The following is a 23,771-nucleotide window of genomic DNA, read 5'->3' as shown; positions in this document are numbered from 1 at the left end:
AGGGTGTGGTGATGTGAATTTCTTGAAACAATGTCATAGTTTCTTGTTAAATTACACAGTATATTTTATCTCCAAGGTAAAAGAAGTCATCCATGTCTAAAGTATTTACAAATCCACATAGGCCTAAAACAAGAATGTGGTTCTTTTAATCTGTAAAAACTGGGGCATTACATAATCTTGTATGATGGACTGGAAGTAGTTCAAAAAGTCTACTGGGGCCTTGTAGTAAAAATAAAAACATGAAGTCGTTTCACTTACCAGTCCACAGTTTGATACCTCTCCATCATCTTGCAATGAATTTGTTGTTTCTATTTTGCACATATTACAAGAAGGAAAACGAACTATGTAGCTTGTACACCAGGCTTATGAAGCTATAATGTAAAACAATAAAGGAAATTATAAATTAAAAAAAATCTTTCTAACAGATATTCATAAATTCTGCTTCATTGAGGTAGAAAGGAAAGGTCACTGAGAGACCCAGCAAAAATGCTGTATTATCTAAAGGATGAAGCTGTTGCTTTTAAGCTATTGATGGATCACTGCTGTGGAAATTGGATTATGCTGTTTTCAATATAAAACATATCTGTCTGTGTAACAGAGAGAACAGTCAGATGCTGATAGAAGAGATATGTGGCTGGTGGCAAGTTCAGACTAGTTTGGCTTTCAGGGACTACGTATTTTCCCAAAGTAAAAGGCAAAGTTTCAGTGAGAAATATTCCTTTTAGGTATGCTTCCCACTGCTGGAACACTGTTATTTGTGGTTGGCAGGGAATGTTGAAACATTGTGCTTATGAATTAACAATTAGTAAAGAGTGAACAAAGCTGATATTTCCTGCTTTTTCCAAAATGGATGTGCAGTTCTTAATGTAGCAGCTAAACTGTATTAAAGCGAAGTAAAACCTTGCTTTTCAGCAAAAAGCTGTTACATATTTTCCCGATTATAAATGCACAAAGGATGAGGTTATTTCTATTGGAATTTAGAACTGTAAAATCTGAAGGTTGTTATGCTTTGATCCAAGTGGTAGTTTGGAATGTTTCCTGCTGCATTTGTTCAGAAGTCTATATATAAAGCTATAAGTAACAATATTCTGGATTTAAAATAAATAAATTTAAAAATTGCAGGCTTCTGTCAGTGAAACTTAGCCTACTACATTTTCAAAGACATCAGTATGAGAGGGAAATGTGCAAAAAGGGTGACTTCTGGAAAGTCTTCATGAATGTTTGAGTCAGATGCGTTTAGTTTGAAACGAGTCCCTGAAAACAATTTGTCTTAATGATAGCCAGGCATAATTCCAATGCAGTAATTACTGCTTAGTTCAGAAGCAGACAGGTAATTCTCATATTAATGGGTGTGAGTTACAGGTGACGCTGGGGCTCTCAGTGTCACGAACAGAGTGTCAGGAGATACAGCTGACAGAGAGCCTGGCTGTTGCAAGGTACAGAGGCTGAGAAGCTCGAGCCACGTGAAGCTCTGGTACCATGCTTGTAAGACTGAAAAAGTAACTTACGCTCGTTTATAGCTGAAACAGTTCAAATGTGCTTTTGACAAGAAATGTTGGACCAGATGATCCTTGAGGTCTCTTTCAGCCTGGTATCCTATGGGTCAATGAAATGTGGAAGTGACTTTTTTTGTGTGTGTATGTATGTCTTTATTTTAATGTCTCAAAGACCAATGCAGTGTAGTAGAACAGATTTGAGTTTTTCCTGTTAGACCTGATCTAATTTCAGGCTTCTCTGTCTTGAATATGTATCTCTTCTCCAGTAGGGCTGAAGGCCCACCCAGAGGGAATACCAAAGGGAACAGCACTAGTAGTAACACTCCTGTACATGGTATTCTAATTTTCAAACCAGTGTACCTTCTGCTGTGTACTTTAATGTGGAAGAAGCAGGTAACCATATTCTTCCTGTAACATGCTGGACTGAGAAATTAGGATGCTGCATACAGAATGTTAATAGTGTGTTCCTGGGTTCTGGCACCCCAGCAGGAACAAGGTGTGCTCAGCACAATGCTGATGGAAAATAGCAATTTGCAGCAGCTCCGTAACTTTCTCAGACTTGGGTGAATGCTGGTGGGACCAATTGAAGGTTACCCTTTTGCTGGAGGTTTAGATATAGATAGTTACTATAGGTATTAACTGGTTTGATGTTGATGAGAGTTTTGTAATATTTCATTTACACATGTTCAGGTAGCTCCAGGTATGATATATTCTGCTTGTAAAGTTGTTCTGGCAAAATTCTTGAACAATTCCATTATCAGAATATAAAATTAGCTTATGTCACAGTTAAAAATTTATCCACATCTTTTGTTGCTTAAATATGTTTTGCCATCTCTGCTTAATTTGCCCAAAAGATACATGACTAGGTTGTTCTACATAAAAGGAATATGGACCAGATAAGGACTCCTCACATAACATTTAATCTTTTAGAAACTTCACCTTGAAGCAGACTGTTACAAACCAGATTGCTGTAACACATTCTGCAGCTTCATCTGCATCGGAGCAAGGTGATTGTGAAGTCCTTGAAAACTATAAACTGACCACTTTCATTAATTTCCATAATAGCTTTTTTCTTTTAGAGAAGGAAGGTTTATCTGTCTATGAAGGACTTTCCTAATTATGCAGGATAGATCACAGCTCTAGTCACAAGGAGCATAGCTGCTGTAATCTTCACCCTGTTTCTTGATAATTTTTTCTTGTGTTTGTTTCATATCTTGTTATGGCATTACTGTGGCTTTTATTATCTTTCATTTTACAAATGTTTCTCTTTGTAGCATGGTGAGATTTTATTATTGCACTTGTGTGTACTCCTAAGGACTTCATTCGTGTTTACAGCTGTAAAATTGATGACATTCTTAACTTGTAATATCTACCATGTAAATATCTACCATGGCTTCATTACCATGCCTTTATGCACGTTTCACCCTAAAAGCTGTCATGGAAAACCTTTTCACTGTTGCCTTGTATACAGAGCATTTCATTTTGAAAGAATTACTGCGGTTGGAAACTTTCTAAAGTAGCAAACACTTCCCTCCTTGAACAAAATGCACAACCAGAAAGTTTACACTTACTGGCTGTTGTGAAGGTCTAGATTTTGCTGATAAAAGTAGGAGTTACTTCATTGATGGATCAAGGTTTATGAAGACTAATACAGTCTAGTATTTACAAGTTGGAGAGAAGAAGACAGTAGCAATAGTAGTCTTTGTAGCACAGTTTGTAGAGAGAAGGCAGTGGAAGGGAATCATGAAAGAGAAGGAAAATCAAGTGACTTTTAGGACAGGGACTATGTTTTCTTACAGGCTTGGACAGTACAAAGCTCAATGAGGTGGGGATTTAGCAGTGATACCACAATATTAAGTAGACTCTTTTTGCTTAAAAATATAGTTGTACTGGTTCATCCCTAAACTAGTATTTAGCAAGCCCTAAGATGACTTAATCTTGCTTAAAGCCAAAGAGTGAGGGAGGTTTGCTATCACTTCCTCCTTGAAAGACAGACCTCCTAATAAGGTGCAGAATTCTGCCTGATTTCTCTTTGCTTGAGTTCCCCGGCTTACAGGATGCAGGTGATACTTTGATTCAGCTAGGATTTTCTTGCATGTTCCTCTCTTAGTTCTCTTACCTCACTTTCTTCTCTGGACAGACTCCACGTGAAGTGGTCAGCATAACTTGTGATGTTAGATCAGCTTGGTCTTCCATGGGTTTTGACTGCTGAGAAGAGATTATGCATTTCTGTGTGAGGGCTTTGCTAAAAGGATTGTGTTTACTGACCAGCATCTTCCACTTCATCAGAGTCCAATGTTTGCTTTGAATGTACCTTTCATATTTACCAAGGACTGTTGCACCCTGGACTTGTGGATTCGTTAACAATTGTGCTGCTTTATCCTGCTGCCAAATGCCTCATTGTGATCTGTATTTAGTAAATACTAGGGACAAGGCTGTTGAAGGTGAATGTTCTGATTTCTTTTTTCTGCCTCTTTTGATATACCTTTGTTTGCTGAGTCCACTAAAGTCATACTTTTCAGATCTCACCTTCTTACCTCAGAATTGGTACTACCTTAGATTGCCTGCTGAAGTTAGAGTATTTATTTTCTACTAATCATAGTTATTCTCAAGGCATTTCATGGTGTTGGTTTACTTCTTGCAAAGTCATCCAGTTCCACTGGACTGAGTGGGCAGAGTACTTCAGGACACTTGTGCACTCTTAGGGATCTCTGAAGCTGATACACTGAGCTCACTCAGCTAAGAGTTCTACATCTTTATTCATCCATTGCTGAAGGTGTGAACAGAGCACTGCGGAGTAGATGTTCAGTCAACATGAAATTCTGCTTTTCCCTAGACTGTTGACTTTTTTCTGTCTAAAAAGAGGTAGTGGCTGTTAACATAATTTTTTTTCTTTTTGAGGTTCTAATGCATATATTGGATTGAACATGGAAGCACCAGAGCTGTATAATGGAGCTCCTTAAACTAAAATTTAAGACTTAGGTCTGCATAACTATAGAGTGCAAATATTACCTGCTATGAGAGGATATTGGCTTCTGTTTTAAAACAAAATATAACTTGTATGCCAGGGCACCTTTTAATTATAATATTACCCTGTGACTTTCTTCAAAGGGTCAAAGCCTTTTGCTGTACATGAGATTAGAAGTACAGTGGCAGTTTAGGTAGACCAGTTATGATTAACAAAATGAAAATTCCACTAGTTTTCATTAATGTTAATGAACTCATTCATTGGCAAAAGAATGATGCTGAACCTTTGTCACATTTAATTATAACTTTGGTATTGCTTTTTATCAGTTTTGCTGTTGAAATGCTTACAAAAAAAGGTGCAGTATCTTACTCCAGTGCTGAAGTACTGGTTGATTCACAATTTCGAGAAGAGAGCTGTGCACTGAAATGACATGAAATAAAACTGTTTATTTATTTCACAGAACTGACACATTTAAATAACTTGAGGACCAAAATAAACAGCAGTAATTTCTACCTGAATTTCATAACTCTGTTCAATTGTCAGGTTCTTGTAACTTGTCATTTTAAGACCCATCTCAAATACCTCAGTATTATGAGATTAATGCAAAAATATCCAATAAGTGTGTAGATATATGAAGTACATTGAAAAAATTAATACTGTATCGGTGCTATAGTCTTAAATAAACATGAATACCTGCATAATTCCTCTAGAACGCAGTTTAGTTTTACACAATGCTTTGATGTTTTGTATACTGAAAATGAGTGTACAATACTAGAGACTTGCTGTAGATTGTGGATAGTAAATAAATGTTCTTGTCTGCACATGCTTCCTTTCAGTGCAGCCTCAGCGCTGTTTATCATTTCTTCTGATGGAGCCAGTATTGACTTAGAGGCACAAAACCAGAATATACCATCTTCCACTTCATTTGTCCATATATCAGTGTTACAGCATAGTTTCTGCAACTGACTGAAACATCACTGCCAAATTCATTCTTTTCTAGATCGCTGACCTTATTTTATACATGTGCCTGTTTCAAAGTGACTTCCAAAGGCGCAGTTGGTTTAGCAGTTACGAAGTTCTGTACAGTAATAAGCTATCACCTATAGAAGGGATGTGTTTCTTTGCTTGTCATTTTGTGGAAAGACTGAGATGTAACATTGCAACCTGGAAGGAACCAAGCTGTGTCTCAGAAATGCAGCTCCTCCATTGTTCCTCTGTGGCACATGTAATACTAAGTACAGTATTTATTAAAATCAGTATTGCCTTTTTGTGTTTTTAATTCTAAACTCTCAAGAGTAGCTTTTGTATTAGAAGATAGATGTGAGATATATTAGTGTATACAGAAACCTCTGTGGTCTCAGACTGTCTGCAGCTTTGGATCTCATTCAAAGCCATACACAGGTCTAGTTTAAAACATAGAAATAGTTTCATCAATTTCAGCAGTCTAATTACATGTTCCATGAGGTATGCATAAAAGTTTCCTATTGTGGGCCTTAATTATAAATGGTACAAATAGAGAAAATGTCTTCAGGACCTGGTCCAGAAAGAGAAGAGTACCCTTTTCTGGACAAAGGTTATTAAACCTGGTTTTCACGCAACACCGTGAATCCTTGTGTGACGTTTTATTTTACTTGAAAATAAGCATCAGGATGAAAACATAAAAAGTTCTATTTGACTTACATTAAACGCATTCTAAAAATGGCAATATAGGAAATGTAACTTGAGGTGATTTTTCTTTGGAGAGTATTTATTAGTGTATCACTGTAATTATTAACATTTCTTAAAAGAAGTACTGAAACTTCTGTATTTTTTCACATGACTTAAAAGGATTTTTAATTAGAAAAAGCACATCGTCTTTATAGCATGATGATTTTAAATACAGATTCAGTAAAAGCAATAAAATCTAACCTTTTTCAGCTTTCCACAAGACTAACAAAAATGCTGCAGAATATAGTCAATCGTTAAAATTTTATTAATAATATCACAATTTTTGGTATAACAGTGTTTCTGTTTCCACACTTACTATACATGAGTGTAAATTCCAAGCCTAAATTATTGATCTAAAAATAAAACCCTTTTGTCTGTTTTCTGGTCTCAGCCATGAAGAGACATATTGCACAAAACCATAGAAAGCATCATGGGGCTTGCTTATATGTAGTCATATATTTAATTAATCTCTTTTTGTATTCTGATTGTTTTCAGCATTTGCTTACATCTCTTGTGTCGTGCACATTTGCTGGCAATAGAACAGTGCCATCTCTGTTTCTGCTATTTGAGTTTTATCTGTTGTCACTGAGAAGCTGAATATTGTCTGCCTTCGTTTACGTAATTTAGCACCCTACCTGGGCTCGCAGATACAGTCATCGATACACCACCCTCGGCCAGACACTTTGCTCTGGAATGTTTTTGATAGTCTTTTCAGACAGTGGGGTTTTTTTTTGCTTTAAATTTAGAAATCACTCTTACCATCACTGTTCTCTGCACTGTGTGCTGTGCAATCGATGTTCAAAAATGTCATCAAAGTGTAGTGTAGATGTACACAAAAACAATAACAAATAAATTGAGCACAGTTCCAATAATCCCAAGCAGTGCTAGAATAGATTCTTCTTTTTCCTCTTTCTCCTCTTGCCTTTTTACATCTTCCAGTGTTGTGATGGCAGAGGTCCCCATTTTTCCTGCAAATACCTTCACCAGTATTCTGGCAGCTAGCTAGAAGAAAGAAAGCAAATGGTAAATCTGGCCTGACAAAAGTGCAAGCTTTGATCTGTTTTAAAAAAAAATCTGTACTTCTTTATGCAGTGTTTCTTAATGCTGTATATATTGAGTTGTTTTCTTTTTGTATGAACATGACCGTGTTAAAAGTAATTGTTCTCTAGATACAGATTTGGTAGGATTGGAAAATAGCTTGATGCTTCAAGCCAATTAAATTTGTTTTATAATAAAAGAAATCTAAAATTTTTCCTTAGCCAGCTAATGTGTTTCCTTATGAAACATCAAATTGATAAAAGCAGGTACGTGGGCATTGTCAAATGCTCTGAAATGCCTGGACTGTTCACGTGAATTTTCAGCTGTTGTTAAATATTTAACTGTCACTGTACAAAACCAGTTGAAAATATTCATGTCTCCTCTTTTCAAACATGGAAAATATGCCTCCTTAATACAGTACCACAGCCTTTTTTTTTTTGACCAGCGAGCCCAAAGCAAGCAATTGCAGGTGAGATCTTACCCTTTTACTAGTTAAATAGATCCAGCTTTTGGACATCCGTGCCACAGTAAACAATTACCAGAAAATGTCTCTTTTCAAATATAAAAGTGGTTGTTCTTATCATTATATGTGCTTATTATTGCAGTATGCCAGAGGACCAGTAGTTCTTTTATAGTAACAAAATTCTATGCAGTATAAGGATTTCAGATAGCTATTTACAGATGCATGTATGATTTATTACTTTTTTGTTGCGAAAGTGGGGTTGACAGGTCATCTCTATTACTTAGCTGCTCTTGTACTCTTAGTTTGCAGTCAAATATCCTCTAGAAACATATTTCCTGTAAAATTACATTAATTGGTGGCAGAGATGTTGACACTATATGTAACCTACTCTGCTGCTTTAGCCTTATTGATCAGGAATTTCTAACCTTAAACCAAAATTTGATTGAGATTTCTACTCATTCAGATAACCCCAATTTACTGAACACTTGCAGTAGCATTTTATAGCGCAATAGCATTTTTCTCTCCTGGCATACATCTTTAATCATTGGAGATAAACATATTTCTGCTGTGAGTCTAATTAAAGCCATCGGCTCAGAGCAGATCTCACAGAAAGGTAAAAAAAAAAAAAAAAAAGATTTTTCTTACCCTACATTGCATCAGGAATAAAATGTCATCAGACATGCTTCTTACTTGTCGATTCAGTGGCAAACCAGGCTTTTATCTTCATGAAGGGGCTGCTCTCCTCACTCAGACAGACCAGATAGGAGCATGAACGGTTCCGTGATGAAGAAGTTTATCGGTGAGGATAATAATGTTACAGAATCTTCCAAATGACTGGCCTTCTTTCTCAGTAATCCACTAAAGCAAGTGTTGTCAAAAAACAGTAAACCCCTTTCTGGTAATGATCCTCACTGTTGACTAATTCTCATGAAAATTGAGGATTTTTTTCCTTAGAGGAGGCAGAGCAACAAAATGCATGCTGTTCGGTTTTGTCTTGAAAAAAAAAAAAAAAAGCAAACAGCTCTTGGTTTTATTCAGTTATACTTAGTTATTTATTAAGACTTCTGCAAAACCCAGCCTGTGATTTACTCTCTGTGGCAGCCGTCTGAAGAGGCTTTCTCACGTTGACATGCTGTAATTCCAAATGCAGCGCCCTACGTGCAGTCACACTATGTAATTTTAGTCCAGCCTGAAAAAAGATGAAAAGAAGTCTGCTTTACTGGCAACAGTGTGAACGCTGTCACACACCTGCATTCAGAGCCTCTGGAAAGAATTCCAAGGTATTCTTCGGAGCATTGCATAACTTAGCCAGGCAAATCTGAAGAGAGGAATGACAGTGGCTTTAGTTGCACACTGTGGTGAGCTGTGACATTGATTAAACATGCACTTGGCACTTGCTGAATAAAGAAGGAGCTACGAGCCACCCTTGCAGACAGTGAGTTGCATAACAATGTGCGATGGCTCTGCTGTTTCATTGTCAGGCCCTGCACATTTTAATCCTGTACCAATGGAGAAAGTGTGCGGTGTAAAGAGGAGCAGAGTTAACTGTACTTCAGGGTTTTCTGAGGAAGTGCTGCATGACAAATGGTGACATTAAGGCATTCAAGCTGAAACAGTGTTTCTGCCTTTTGTCTTTTTATGCTTTGTTTGACAGGCAGTTGTTTCTATGGGAAATCCTACTTCTCTTGCTTTTCCTTTTCTTATGCGCCACCCAGAGAACGCATGGCAGTATATAATTAATGAAAACACAGATTTAAAGGAACGTATTCCTCTTCTCATTTCATAGGAAGGAGGAACTCGCTTTTTTCCTAGGTAAATCAGAGAGGTATTTTTTGCCTGCCCTATTGGAAAGGAGGGGGAGCTCTGCAAAGTCTTCTCTTCTTCCCAGCCTCTTCAGATAAAACGCCACAATTGTAATAACCTCTGCAAGTAATTGTGTTTCAAATAATTTTATTCAATCACTTTGAAGGGTAGAAATGCAGTGCGCTTTTGTTGGTATAGCATGACTTCTTGATACGAAGGCAACTGTATTTTACATACATTGGAAAACTTGTTTGTAAAAACTACTTGCAATATCAAGCAATTCAGAACTCAAAAGTACAAAAAGCTTACGCGTATGAAAAATAAAACTATAATTAATTACATTGGATTTGAACAGCAGGAATTTTTATCACCTTCCAGAAAAGCATATTTTAGAAATTACAAGGCATTGTTCGAAATTCTATTTTGAGTATTTTTTTGTGGGAAAGCAGAAGAGCTTTTAAATTTAAAACATTGCTTTAAATAATTCCAATATACAAATTAATTTACTAATTAATTTAATAATTTTATTTTTTCTCATTTTTCTGAAGTGTTTAAATACATTGGTTTGTTTCTTAGTAATGAGCAAAGCTGCATAGTTTACTTGTGCATTATTTTAATGGTAAATACCATGTTCAAAGTACCATTAAGACGTATGGTGCTTGTACATGGTTTGCCCTTTATCCTGAAATACTGTCAGCTCAGTGAAATTGACTGTAGAAGAATTAAGTAAATAGGTTAAACCCCTAGCATAACTTACTTAAAGTAAATTCTAATATATATATATGTATATATGGTATTTCCTTTTAAGCTCTTCCCTTATTCTGAAAAGACTACTGGAACTTTAGTTCGTGTAGTTGTTTTCTGTCTTCTGTATCTAGAATGTATTTCTATTGTCATTTAGATCCATTCAGAGATAAAAAGATGGGGCAATTTTCACCTGTGTATTCTGCCCATGCACGTTTCTGAAAGCACTTAGCAATAAATGAATTTTCAAGCCATTGTACTGTGTTAACCCTCAGACGTTAAAAATCAAACCCTGTTCTTTGTGAGAGGAGGAAAATTGTACTATGTGCATCTTTGATTTAAAGATTAATGACTTATTTGGAGAGTAGGAGTCTGTTACCTTGTCAGCACAACCAGATTTAAAGATTCAAGGTCAGCAGAAGAATCTCTTGCAACATTAAGTATAAATAGTGGCAATAAGGTAAATTCAGTAGATCCACTATGTATAGCCAGATAATTAAGATGTATCCACAGAAAGCAGCAAAAGGTTTCACAAAGCATTTCTTGGCCTGGTTATTGCCATGGTTGAGGTCTTGTAGCAGTCTGCCATTTTCGTAGTTGTGATGCAACTGGCACTTCAGTGGCTAAGGTGAACCCAGGGAAACAAATTTCTCTGCACTCCCTCTGCACACAGTTGAGGGGGAGCAACAGCTCCTGCACACCATGATTCAGCTCCAGCATTTGCTGTGGACCTTGATTTGATAGCCTTTCTCCCCTCCCATCCTTCTGTTGTATTGATAGGCATGTCTGTGCAGACATGCCATGAACTGTTTTGGAAAACAGACCCAGCCAAAAACAAATCTCTAGCACAGCACAGTAAGAGGGATGGGGCAGTAGCTGCTTTAAGCTGAGAATTTCTATTTGGGAAGAAGTAAAGAAAGGTTGCCAGACTTAACATTTATCAGTTACAGGAATACTGGGTGGAAGCTGGAGTTTCCAAATGACTGCCATAAAGCTACAATGCATCTCCAGTATGAAGAGAAAATTTCACGTGAGATTTCTCACATTTTTCAGATGGGTGGAGTGAGTAATATAGGTTGAAAAAGCCTTGCTGTATTCATAATATCTGATGATAAAGATGAGGAGATATTTATATTTTGTGTAAAACAGACAAAAATCGGAGTTTAGGAGTACATTTTAGGCAAGTCAGTAGTAAAACCACCTGATTTGGGGTGAACATTACAGGGTTACATAGTGTGTGGGTTTGGATACCGGTATCCAAAAATGTTCTAAATTTAATTCTGCTACTTCCGTCTGGGCAGAGCTTTCAGGCACTTAGTAAGACTTTGGCAACTCTGTGGTAACTGATTTATGTAGCATCCCAAGAGCAGAACAAATTCTGTTGATGAGAGGTCATTCTGTTCATTAATGCTGATGTCTGGGCATTTCGATTGCATGGGAATAGACCTTAGGCAATACAAATGTATGCCATATTTTAAAGATACTCATGCTTCAAGAGGAAGTTGCCAGGCTATCTTGTAAAAACTTAGTGTTATAAATCCAACACTTTACAGTCTTGATCCTTAGATGATCATTATCCTGCTATATGCTACTGGCATGAGTAATGTGGTACACCCATAACATCACAGTTACAAAAGGGAAAAATACTCTTAACCAAAGTTCAGGTTTTCTTTTTCCTCATGTACTTTTATGGATTTATATAGCTTTTATTTTCATGTACTCGAGGATTACACTATGCATTTTTTTTTTAATTAAAATACTATGTTTTGAGCCATGTATTGTTTGCCCTTATAGAGAGGAAATGCTCTGAGGAAGACTGCAAGTTAAAGCAGAATATAAAGGAAGATTTGATGGAGAATGTGGAAAGAAAAATTTAAAGATCTGTCTAGGCTTAAAAATCTGTTTAGTTTAAAATGCTATCATGAAATCCAAAGGATCATTCATACTTGAATTGTCCATGAAGAGTCTTTTCCCTTATAGCTTTTCCCCTAAGATGAAGGAAACTACTTGAAATGCAGTAGCACATGCATCCTCTAGGTGATGCATTCTAGTTTTCTTTTCTGAAAAACTCCACAAGCTTCTTTATGAGATTTGACACTTTTTCAGTTAAATTGCAAAACACTAGAGCAAAACTGCGTCTGTTGGGAGATGCAATAGTATGTGCAAATTAAGATGAAGTGGGTTGCTTAGCTTAAGCAGGAAGTGGATATCCATGCTCCTTCCTCCTGAATTTTTTTTTTTTTCCTTTTTGTCTCTCCTGAGAACTAAACATAACTTTCTTTTTGGGAATTCTTAGCCTGTTTTTTATTATATAGATTGATGTCTGATGCCCTTGAGTCAGCCGTGATTGGCATAGCCAGTTTGAGACAGGTTTCAAAGTAGTTTTTTTACTCCTCTATTGAAAAAAAATAGGAAGAAATGGGATTCTTCATCTGTAGCAAAACACATTACTTTTAGATTTCTTATTATTGTCATTCACGTATCTTTCCTGTGTTTCATCTCAGCATTGACTTGATGACTTGGACACGTCAACTATATGTCTACATCTTGTTTTCCTTGTGATTGAGGAATTTCAATTACTTTTGGCTATTGTCTATTGTGTTGTTTTGGTTTGGTGTCTTTTTCTGATTTTATAACTTAGTTACTGACCCAGAGTATCCTTGGAAGATTCAGAATGCTCTCATAACTAACTACAGAATTCCTCTATTCCCACCTGTCAGTATTCATTTACCAGAAATTTACTTGTTCCAGTCTCTCACACCTGCTTTTGAATAGTTCTGTATTAAGAAATCAGTTAAAGAGACACAGAATAGTACTACGTCTTCTGCCATAGCCCTTTCTCCACCATCTTCTTTTAGCACCGATCAAGCTCAACCACTGCTTTATTGCCGGTGAATGTGGTCAGAATGCAGACTGGTATTTTGTCAAGAGAATTGCCGAATTTGACAGCTGAGTAATAGTTTAGGAAAAACTGAGCCAATCTTCCTTTGGAGGGTGTCAAGTGACGTGTCACATATTTGTTTTGAGGAAGCTATTTTAATCACCTCCTTGATGAACTGAAGCAACTCAGAAATTGGAGACTGATTAAAGTTCCTGAGTTAGAGGTGAGTTCATCCCCAACTGTGTGTAATGACCTTCTGGGTATGGTGAAAGGGAATGATGGAAAAAAGGCAAGAGGCTTTTTTCTCTTCAGTCTCTAGTCTTACATGGGGCATCAGACAATCTTCATTTTTCCCTTCTTCACTGGAGTAAAAAAGAATCTCTTGTCTGGGTGTTGTATTTTTTAAAAGTGGCTAGTAATTTTTAAAATGCTTCAGTCAGGATTCAGTGCTGTTCTCCACAGCTCAAGAGGTTTTATGTCAAAGACAGCATGGATCCAGGGCTATTTCTTCACAGTGGTTTGAGTGTAGGCTGCATACTTCTGGAGGAATATTAGGGCTTTCAGGTTTTGAGAGACAGGTTTTTTGAGACAGGGTTTTGAGCTGTCATGTTCATAAATTTTGTTGTTAGAGGAATCCATTAAATGAATATAGGGTCCTTACTGGGCAAGCAAAAGGAAGCAGAGTAGTGGGAAATGAACTGGGGTCCAGGAGGATGGCTCTTGGAGAAGAACAGCAGTGTTAAAACAAGTTACTCTTTCTCCAAAGCCCTTAAAGCATCTTACCTTGAGATAAAGAACAAATCTTGTTCATAGGAGTTTCCAGGTGACTGATCTGAAAAAAAAAATAAAACAAAACAACAATACAAACGAACCTGAAAGATACCAAAATCTCAGCATGTTTTGCCACATTTTTTTCCTCTAATTTGTCATCTTTAGTGGGAAATAATTTTGCAATGAGAGGATTAAATTATTATCACAATAAATCTCTTAATTTCTATTGAGAAAGAATATGAAGATATGTTTCATATGTTTTGAAAACATTTAAAGTAGCAGACAATTTCCTAGTAGATGGTACTTTTAGAGTAGAACTTTAATAACAGATTTTTTTTAAAAAGGTCAAAATCAATTATCCAGTTGAGTGGTTAATAATGTAAAAGATTTATGAAAGAACAAATTGTAAATTTGTACTTCTAGTGCTACTATGTTGCTGAAATTTGTTGTAATTTATAGGGATTAATTATGAAACACGTTGAAATATGGCATTGAAATCTTTGAGAATTAAAATAGTTATGAAGAATGAGACATTTTAGATTTGATTTGTAATTGGGTACTGGATTGCATGGCAGATGAAACAGTCCTTTAAAGACTGAAGTTTACTTCAAAGAGCTAGTGGAAATATTTTCTTTCAACAAATCATTATTTAGCAAAGATCACTGAGAGACTAACTTCTGCTTCAGTTTTTATGTTTCTGTACTGCACATTGTTTTATATGGCGTTTAAACTTAAATCCATTAACTGGAGAGCTCTTCATTGATTTACGCAGCTGGTGGTGGATTTTGCAGCTGCATGTATACAGCATACTTCAGACTAGCATGCAACCTCTTGCCCCACTCACTTGATCACAGAATTAAAGTGCATGTTACATTTTCCAGAAGGAAGGCAGTTTTGTGGGAAAGATAGTCAATAAATTATCAGGTGAAAAATAGGTAGGGGTAAAGGCTAGATTTCAGTGAGGCTTCTCGCAACTCAGCTTATTCTTCCACCTCCTGCTTTTCACACACGTATTCTTTGTCCTGCTGACTAAATAATGCAGGGTACTTTTCAGAGAAACAGTACTCTGGAATCAAGAATGGGCCAGGGTTTTATGTCTGTTTGTTTTTATGAGCTTAAAGTTGCAGAAATTTTTTTCAAATTATGACTAAGCCACTGAAGATGCTTTACAGGACAACCCTGGAAACATAAATAAATGTTTCTTTCTCATTCAGAGACCACTAAGTTCTGGACTTCTGTGGTTAGAGGATAGTATGACTGTCTTGAAAGCACGAGCAACAAACTGCTTATGTGTCTGTACCTGCCTGCCAAGGCTCTGTAATTTTTTTACCGTTCCCCTTTGCATCCACTTGGACATCACTCTTTTGGTACTAATGTGAGATGTCCTTTTTTAACAGACATCAATGCCTTGCACTCCACAGTGTAATATGTTTTATGTAAAAGGAAACTATGGTGTGTTTGTCTTCTTGCCTCCCACAGATGAGTTATCTTTTTTAATAAGCTTTCAGGAGAAATACAGCTAGATGCTGATCCCTGGTACAAGGATGTGTAGAAGGTAACAAAATATACATGAGATACAGCCGGTGTTAATTTCATTCCTGAAGTTAGTTTCCGAATGTTTATTGTAAATTACTCAGTTGGGAAATAAAAGGCAGGTGCTGTTCTCTTCAAAAGTGTTTTAGTTTTGGCCGTAAGTGTTCCATTAAATTCTTGCTGCCGATATATTGTCCCTGTCTTGTGATGGCTGTTTAATTTCCAGAAAACAGTACAGGTTGCTGATGTGACAGTTCAAGGCACAAGGCAGTAAAGCTTCTGCCTTGTTTAAAGTGGAGGGAGCCTATCCTTGAACTTTCCTGCTTCATTTATCTCATTGCTAAGGCCCATGAGCATTTCATCCAGGAGTTCCTTTCTCTTCTTCGTTATTTGGACACCAACACAGATAGCTATATCTCTGCTTGTAGGATGAGACTGGGAGTTTGTAGGTACTAGACTGGCTTTCTTTCTGAGGGTAATTTGCAAAGGCATTGAGCAGGCCCTTTAACATCTGAGATACATTGCATTTTTTCAGGATTTCCAGAGTAAATATTACTAGGCCTCCAATTTTTTCTTATTTTAGTGAGACAGTACGTCTCAAGTGGTTTCATTTAGATTTAGTAATCATGGCTGGGAATATGAGTGCTGGGTGTCTGGAATAGATTGCTACAATCTTTCACAGATTTTACTGGAGGCATTAAGAATTAATTTTTTAAATTATGCCTGTCATTACCAACAGACTCAGTCCTTTTTGGGAAGAGAATATGATATCAGAGGAGAATGTGACACCACACTAGATGTCCTGCGGTTCCGTATTTTATCACAGAATGTACAACATACTTCTTTTTTGGTTAACTTTCATGCCTTAATCCTTATTGCTGAAGACAGAGCAACCACTTACAGGGCACAAATATTTTATTTGTACACACAAGAGACTCTGGAAATCGCTGTAAAAATAGGTTTTCAATTTTTTTTTTTGTCTTTTTACATATGGGTGGCTTTGTCAATTAGTGGCAGCACAGTTGAATAAGTTGCTAAAAGATTTCTTGACCAAACAGACTGGCTATTATCTTCTTTCTGTTCATGTGCAGAACAGATTGCCAGGGTAAGTTGTAGATGCTTGTACTTTACATTTCCTAAGAGCAAGTTTGTTGTACTTTGAGGGAAGGGTTTTGTTAGCTGAGGGGTATAGCTGAGAGGACCAGCTTTTGTTTTCAGCAATTGAAAGTGTCATTGGTTTGGTCCAGTGGTAGGTCTTCACTATTCTGGGCTATGTCTCACTTGACATTTATTTCTTTTGCATTCTTGTTTTCTCTCCTGTTCTTGAAAATAAAATATCGTATATGTATCAGGCATTTCCCATGCTCTTATGCAGACACTTCCCATTCGTAGTATTTTGTTTCTTATTATTCTCTGAGGGTATTCATAGTATTGAGTGCAAGTCACAGGAGAAGGATCTCAATGGCTGAAGGAATTAGTCTAGAAAAAAATACTTAATCTGTGGTGGATTATTCTAACACACATACTCTAGCTTTTTTTAGTGGTATTTATATCTGCTTGCCTTCTCTATGGGACATCTTCAAGATAGTACATCAGGAAAAGAATCTTTTCTTCTTAGTTAGCCTTTTTTGTTATACTGTAACATAATGGAGGATGATCCATTTCAATGCATTTTGATGCAGGAACTTGCACGAGGTTGCACAGAAGGTGCGAATTCCTCTATTCCAGATGTTTGGGGCTCAGAGATGATTCTCCCCACCATATGTGGTGTTTGGTTAAACCGGTTGATAAATTTACCACACAGCTATCTGCATTCTTAAATTTTTGCATTCTTCAGTATGCAGTGAATAGGAGGGGTTACCTTTCTTTTAACTTAGAGTCAGGAGTCAGGGAGGCTGTTAGGTTTGAATTTTCCTCCTCAGCCTCAACTTAATGTGTTTACCAAAAGCCCATCTTGGTAATTAAACAACTAACTATTCTGTAGAAAATAAAGTGATAAAGGTTCTGTTTTGCATATGCACAGGGGCTCAGCCATCTTGGCCAAGCAAAATAGTTAGATATTTAAGGCAGAATGAGATTCCTAAGTATCTCCTTTCTGTCCCTCAAGAAGGTCATCTTGTATGTGTGCTCACACATACAGAAAGTTTGCCATAAAGCACAGGAGCTGCACAGCCTTTCACTCGAGTGACAAGGTTGGTATCCTCTGCTGACAGAAGACCCAAGTCTTGGCCTTTTTCCATCAGCTGAAGTAATGGTTTAAAAACACCCCACAACTTCATTGTCTAATTTTGAAATTCCACGTTGATTTCTGCAGCATGTGCAATGAAATGGCAGGCTTCCATCTTATTTTCAATTCCCATCTTACTCTAAAATACTCGTGACTGTTTTATGGGTTGGAAGGAGTAACACTGAAACTGAGGATCATTTCAAGGTGGCTGCTTGCCCACTCCTCTGCCAAAAATAGTGAAATCACTGTTTGCACCTCCAGTGTGGGGATGATGGAAGCCAGATCAACTTCCTTAAAAATCCTCCTTCGTGTTCTTAGAGTAGTGATACCTTTCCTTTCATCTTTGTTGAGTGCCTGCACTTGAGATGCTTAAAATCAGGTGGTGGGCAAGCTTGCACCTGATTTGTTTCAGGTTTATTTTTACTTTTTCAAGAAAGATTTTGTCTGCAGAATGCTTTAATCTTATATTTTTTTCTCTACAGAAAATACTTTTCTTATTTTCTTGGCTAAGTGGAAGATTGATTTGACACTTCTAGCTTGCCTTTAATATTAGATTTATTTCATTACATGTAACTCAAAGAGAAATATTGATCCTTTTTATGTTGCTAGATGCCATAGTAAAGAGTTGTATCAATAATGAAGGTTTTCTTCATGCCCTGATGAGGCAGAAAACTTTATTCTCATGCAGTCTCTGAGTAGCTTTTTATCTATATCTATCTTTCCTTGTGTCTTTTTCCTGTCTTTCTTTTGTCTGTGCCTTTTTTTATGTCATTGTGTATTTATTGGATAGTATAGAGCAATCCTGTAGCTTTACCTTGATGCTTTCTTACACTTGTTTTCTAGATTTGGACACAAACATGGTTTGCTCGTATATTGACACTTTAACTGTGTTTTGTCAGTTTTAAAGAACTAAAGTTGGGTAAAACCAGCAAGCTTTCAGTGGACAGTTTCTTAAAAGTTGCAGTGGGGTTGGATGCTGTGACACTATGGGCTTCCTCTGCAGTAGTCTCCTCACACAGTTTCTACACTGATGCTTACCGGGCCATTTTTTCAAACAAAACCAATGAATATAGAATATTGCATTTTTAATTTTCATTAAGTATTCTTACCTGATGATGTCTACCCCACCCCACCATGTTAGATGGCTCTGTAGCCTCCAAGAAATATCTCTTCATTACCTGTCCACATTTTCAAGATTATTTGGAGTAGTATTTAATGGCAGGGAGTACTCTCTCTAATGAATTCCATTATCAGGGACTAGAGTGTGGCATGGAAGTAGTAATATCTCCAAAAGTGGGGACCACACATGGTTTTAGTGGCCATTTATGCTTTAAATGATCAGTGTGATTTTTATACCTTTTATATTTTTGGGGTTTCGTTTTTTTGTCCTTGCGAAATAGAGGAAATTGTCTGTTTATTCAGCTGTATGCACTGGCCTAGTGAAATAATGCCCTGTGCTTGTTCTGGCAAAAGTTTTTTCTGGACTCATGGATCTGTTTGTGACAAGTTTTTATATGTTGTTTGACTTGTAAACAAAACTTTCCTGAAAATACTTCACCAAAATCAAATTTTCTTTGAAAATAAGCAAAGCAGAAATTGTTAAGAGCAATGGTCTGCTGCCTTGAGCCACATCTACACTAACTCCAGATGACTGACCAACTGACTTGAGCTATGTATTTTTCTTCCATAATTGAACACAGTTTTCCTTTTATATTGCAGTTAAACTGTTATTTTTTTCCAAGTTTCCTAGAAGACATTTATAGGAACAGTGATGCCAAAAGAGACCGAGGTTTTGGGGCCCTTACTTCATCACCAACAGTGGACAGTGACAGATGCCTGTGGGAGCATGTAGCATGCAGATGCTGCCCTTGTATTGCTAGTATGTGGCCAAGGGTCATGTCTCCTCATTCATTATACCTTGATGGTCTGTTTTTACATGAATTTACCCAATTACTTTTGAACGTGTAACAGTATTTACGGCTCCAGCTTTTAGTCTTTTCCAAAGATTAACACTGATGTGTTGTGTAGTGTATGTTCTTTTATAAGTGGCATTATTTCTTCTCATGGTGCAACTTGTCCTTTGAATGTATTGATCGATCCAATTCCGTTCACTTTTTTTGCTACTCATACTTAAACAAACAAACAAACAAACAAACAAAAAAAACCCAAACATGATACACTTCATTAGTCACTGAGAATGCAAAGTCTTAGTTTATTTCATTACAGATGGTACAGAAGCTTGTCCTATGTCTTGGGTTCTTTAGTCACCTTTCTCTTGCCCCTTTTCCAGTTCTGTCCTCTCTCAGGAGAAAAATGCACATGGTGTTGAAGTGGTACTACTGATTGAATGAAGTCTTATTAAGTAATTTCTAATTTCTCTTCACCTCTTCTAATATTTGATGTGATTTTTTTTTTCGACTGCTAGTGGGCTCAGTGCTGACATCAGAAGAGCAAAATTTTAAAGCTGTATATGGGCACTGATCATAATCTATGTGCAGCCTGACACTGTACACACTGGGTTGAGAGGCCCACCCTGCGAGCATTGTTGTGCTGCTGTGACACAGGATCTGTAGCTCAGGACCTGTAAGGAGGCTTAACCCCTCCTTCTCCCATTTCATTATGCCAGGGGACTAGTCTTTTCTGATGCCATTGTTTCTGATACCCAAAATAGTACTGTGAAAATGCTTGTGCTATTCCTATAGAGAAAGGTGAAGAAAAAGTCAAGCTAATTAAATTACTACAAGTTAACAATATTTAGAAATATTTTGTTTATATTTTTACCCAAAGGCTAATGTTGTCTTAAAGAGATCCGGTTTTAAAATTCTCTGTGGGCAATCTTTTTCTATCAAGAGGGAGCAGAACACAGGGTGTTAATTAGGCCTATTATAAAAGAGGCTTGCCCTGGGTTGATTCTGAAAGAGAAAATCAAGAGGCAGCAGAGCATGACGTATTTGGAACTGACACTGTTGCCTGCAGCGTGGACTGCATTCATAGATCATATGTTTGCAAGGATGCAGGGACAGGAGGGCTGAGGAACAGCTCCAGGTTTTAAATATTTAGCAAAAAGATGTGTGGCCTTACTAAAGAAGAATGTATCGTGCTTGTGCTTGGCAGTATCTGTGGCCACAAGTCTCTGTCTGAACGTTTTAATTAAAAATACAAAATGGGTGTTTCCTTTGTGTGGCTTTTTGAACGGTGACATTTGTCGCTTCTGAGAGTCTTTAATAAGATAATGAGATCCTCAAGTCTTTCATTTAATCATGGCTATGGGGTTTAGTTTTGTGAATAACGTACTGAGGCATCAAAAATATGGCCTTGGTAATTACTAAGCATGTTTTACAAGTGGTGTAAAATTGTCAGAACTTTAAGGTCTGTTTTTTAATTATTTGGACGTAAAAATACAGTAACATAAAAATCTAGTGGCAGGTGTGTGTGGTGCTTCAGTTGTGATCTTAACATTGGACTTAAACTTTTTAGAAAGTAGCCTTGTAATGAGACTATCTTATTTTGCTTTTAGCTTCTTAAATTTATGAGACCAATTTGCTCTGAACTTTATTACTATAAAAGAAAAAATGGGTATCTTGGAATACAAAGATGGGGATTGGGGTTTTTTTGCAGGGTAAGTTTGGATGCACTGCGATAGACTTCGAGTATTTGTGCATGATGTGAATAGAACAATCATTATTTTTGAATATAGCTGCTCCACATAACAGTCAGTGGCTTTCTTTCATATTTCTTAAGACAGAGTCAGGATTAGATGGCTACTTCTGGACAACTTATTTAACAAAATCTTTCCAGGAAGATACAAAGTGTAGGAGGGGAAAAAAAAAAAAAAAAATTAAACATGAAGGCATCTCTTGGGTGATTAGAAACTCCACCCCATATAAGGAGGAGGCCTCTTGGAATGGAAGATGAGAGTGTAATTATAAACTCAGAATTCAACCTCATCTTTGATTATAGAGGCAAATTTCTTTGTCTAAAGTTTTAGCCTGTTTTTTTTTTTTCCTCTTCTGAGGTGTAAAATACAAGCCACACTTGAAGCCACTTACAAGAATTTTTTTTTGTTTTAAATGTACATTTCCTGGTTTTAGAGATGCATTCTCTCCGGAATGCTTTTTTTTCAGTTATTTTTTTTAATTGTCCATTCATGATCACCCTTCTCACGTTTGCAGTGGCAGATGTCTTTGAGAAAACAAATAAAAGGGCTGTAGTTTGGAAAGTTTTCAGCAGTGCCTTCTGCTGTTTGCCAGAACACCCTTCTTTCCTTAAACAGTGGCAGAAAGTCAGTCATGAATATTGGTCAGAAGTAAAAAAGAAATTGCACGTAAGAAAAAATACTTCTGCTTTTGTAGGACTCTAAAGCAACTGAAATTCAGGAAGTCCTTAAATGATGCAAGCCTAGTAAACGAGAAATTATGTACAGGATGACAGATTGAGAGCATGTATATACGGTTTTTTTCCTAGCACAGAAGCAAGGAGGGTATGTACCTGGCAATGTGACACATTTAAAATAGGTAAAGGTATTTGGTTTTCCCCTCAAGTATCTGTTTTGTTTTATTTTACATCAACTTTGTAGGCTCCTTTGGGTAGGAATTCCTAGTCTGGTCACAATGAGAATCGCAGCAGGAAGACCTTCACATTAGATGCAAGTAAAGCAGAACTTTTCATCATTTTCTTACAAGTTATTCTACTCTATTTGTTTATATAATCTGCTCTAAAGTGTGAAGATTTTTGTATATAATAGATATACTGTATTAATAGTTTTCTTTATTTTAAAATACATGGGTATATTCTTTGTGATATGTTTTAAATATCCTTTGCAATGGAAGTAAGTTTTATAGTCTTATTCATAGCCAGTTAAGTTGTACTGAGGTTGTTAAATGAATTGCAAAAAAAAATTTATTGCTGTTCAGTACTATCTATTTAATGGGCCATTAGGTCTGGCTGTTCTTTGTTTGAATATTGTATAATATTAAAAGAAAGCAAAGGAGTATTAGACTCAGTTGGGCCATTATCTTGTTACAGATATATATGCAATTTAAGGAGATACATTGATCCTATGGAACTACCTGCCTTCATATGCTTTTATATTATATTAATTGTCATTGCATATGGGTAGACTTAGGTCTTTGTAGGAAATGGATCTATATTGACGTTTAATAAATACATGTGTGGAAAGCAGCTGAAATGTTCTGAAGTCACAGGCACAATCTTTAAATGTTAAATCATTTGTCTCCGGGACTAAGTGGACTGTGTCTAGAAGTTTTCAAAAATATGATCAGTGCCTTAGTATCTCATGACCTTTAGGCATATGTGAAAGACGGCAATTTTCTAATGACAGGATGCTCAGCAGTTTCTGAAAGTCAAGACTTCTTGCTAAGTTCAGTCACACTCCTCTTCCCTCAATCATCCCTTCAAATCAGACTGTTTTGCTATTACAGCATATAAGGGAGATCTAGTTTTATGAAATCTTTGGGGTTTTTACCTGTTTAGACTTCAATGTCTTTCTAAATTGCAAATAATATGGAAAGAGGCTAACTGAATTGTAGTGATTCTGGTAAAACTTGACCTTTATTACCCAAAGGTACGGTAGGCAGGGATAAGACCTTGTCCCACTAGACCATGAGAAGTTTTCAGATGTTTGCCACACCTGCTTGTCTTGGTAAATGACCTTGCTGAGATTTCTGCTTTTCATAAATGCAACAGAGTAAACTTACACCTGAGACACTTTTTTTGATGTGAATTGTGAGTACATATGTGTGCTACCTATTGTCCAGAAAGGCTACTGTGAACTTCTTTGCCAATTCAGGCAAAGAAAATAAAAAAATACAGGACATTAAGACATTGGCCTGTTTTTTGGACATGTCCACTCATCCTTCTAGAACTTGTAATTCATGCAACCGATAAAACAAAGGTGGCAATAAAGACGCTGCTGTTACGATCCTTTAAATCAGCTGTCTGTAGTAGCACTGGGGTTCCAGCCTTCAAGAGCTCTGCTGTCACCCCCTTGCCGCCCGCCTGCGGTGGTGGTGTTGCCCTGCTGCTCTGTACCCTCCGGGCCCTGCTCCCTCCCCCTGGGCTGGCACAGCTGCCTCCTGGCCGCTGGCAAGGGGATGTTTTACAGGCCTCCTGCAGCTGGC

At 36.9% G+C, this 23,771-nt stretch overlaps 1 protein-coding gene and 1 long non-coding RNA gene across 2 annotated transcripts in view; one reads left to right on the top strand and one right to left on the bottom strand.

Annotated features, from left to right (window-relative positions):
• Window positions 1–23,771, top strand: part of BIRC6 (baculoviral IAP repeat containing 6) — a gene marked incomplete at its 3' end in the record, with an annotated part of 148,445 nt that overhangs the window by 109,905 nt on the left and 14,769 nt on the right. The window lies entirely within an intron of this gene.
• Window positions 6,416–9,053, bottom strand: LOC103782067. The gene is made up of 2 exons (XR_608215.1): window positions 8,318–9,053; window positions 6,416–7,173 (listed from the first exon to the last, which is right to left on the bottom strand). It is a non-coding gene; the product is annotated as an uncharacterized LOC103782067 (long non-coding RNA).

This window comes from Merops nubicus, unplaced genomic scaffold, assembly GCF_000691845.1.
Source record: "Merops nubicus isolate BGI_N331 unplaced genomic scaffold, ASM69184v1 scaffold4181, whole genome shotgun sequence".
Classification (NCBI taxonomy): Eukaryota; Metazoa; Chordata; class Aves; order Coraciiformes; family Meropidae; genus Merops; species Merops nubicus.
Note: the sequence above shows the minus strand (reverse complement) of the source record. Positions and strands in the feature narration are given on the sequence as shown.